Source organism: Chrysochloris asiatica, unplaced genomic scaffold, assembly GCF_000296735.1.
Source record: "Chrysochloris asiatica unplaced genomic scaffold, ChrAsi1.0 scaffold00152, whole genome shotgun sequence".
Classification (NCBI taxonomy): Eukaryota; Metazoa; Chordata; class Mammalia; order Afrosoricida; family Chrysochloridae; genus Chrysochloris; species Chrysochloris asiatica.
In genome coordinates, this window is record NW_006408670.1 from 7,470,689 (window position 1) to 7,472,339 (window position 1,651).

The following is a 1,651-nucleotide window of genomic DNA, read 5'->3' on the forward strand; positions in this document are numbered from 1 at the left end:
GTAGCTAGCTCACTGTGCATGGATATGTTGGACTGATCTGCCATGTAGGTAGCTCTCTGTATATGAACATATTGGACATGTCTGCCATAAAGTTCGCTCTCAGTATATGGACTTGTTGGAATCATCAGCCATGTAGCCTGCTCTCTCTGTATAAACAGGTTGGGCTCATCTGCTTAGCAGCTTATCCTGTAAATATACACACGTTGGATTCATCTGCCATGTAGCTAACTCTCAGTATATGGACATGTTTGACTCATCTGCCATGTAGCTCGTACTCTGTATATGGACATGTTGGACTACTCTGCCATGCATCTAGCTCTCAGTATATCGGCATGTGGGACTCATCTGCCATGAAGCTAGAGCTCTGAATAAGGAAAAGTTGCACTACTCAGCCATGTAGGTAACTTTCTGTATATGAATATATTGGACTTATCTGCCATGCATGTAGCTCTCTGTATAAACATGTTTGACTCATCTGTTGTAAGTAGTCCCCTATAAATACACATGTTGTTCTCATCTCAGTGCATGGATATGTTGGACTGCTCTGCCATGTTGGTAGCTTCATGTATATGAACATATTGGATTTGTCTGACACGTAGCTATCTATCTTTATATGAACATGATGGACTCATCATATATGTAGCCAACTCTCTCTGTATGAACATGCTGGATTCATCTTCCGTGTATTTACTCCTCTAGATATACACATGTTGGGATCATCTGCCATGTAGCTAACTCTCAGTATATGGACATGTTGGACCCATGTGCCATGTAGCTAGTACTTTCTATATGGACATGTTGGTCTACTCTCCCAGGTAGCTAACTCTCATTATATGGACACGTTGGACTCATCTGCCATGTAGCTAGAGCTCTGTGTATGGAAATGTTGCACTACTCTGCCATGTAGCTAGCTCTCTGTATATGGAAATTTTTGACTCGTCTGCCATTTAGCTAGCTCTCTGTGCATGGATATGATGGACCAATCTGCAATGTAGGTATCTCTCTGTATATGAACATATAGGAATTGTCTGCCATGTAGCTAGCTCTCTGAATATGGACTTTTTGGACTCTTCTGCTATATATCTAGCTATCTCTGCATAGATATATTGAACTGACCTGACATGTGGGTAGCTCTCTGTATATGAACATATTGGACTTGTCTGTCATGTAGCTAGCTCTCTGTATATCGACATGTTGGACTCATCAGACTTGTAGCCAGCTCTCTCTGTATGAACATCTTGCACTCATCTGCCTTGTAGCTATTCCACAATATATACACATGTTGGACTGGTCTGCCATGTAACTTACTCTCAGTATATGGACATGTTGGACTCATCTGCCATGTATCTAGTATGCTGTATATGGACATGTTGGACTGCTCTTGCATGTAGTGATCTCTCAGTATATGGACATGTTAGAGTCATCTGCCATGTCGATAGAACTCTGTATATGGATATGTTGGACTACTCTGATATGTAGCTAGCTATCTCTGTATGAACATGTTGGAGTCATCTTCCTTGTAGCTAGTCCTCTATACATACACAAGTTGGACTCATCTGCCATGTAACTAACTTTCAGTATATGGACATGTTGGACTCATCTGCCATGAAGCTAGTATTCTGTATATGGACATGTTGGACTCATCTGCCAT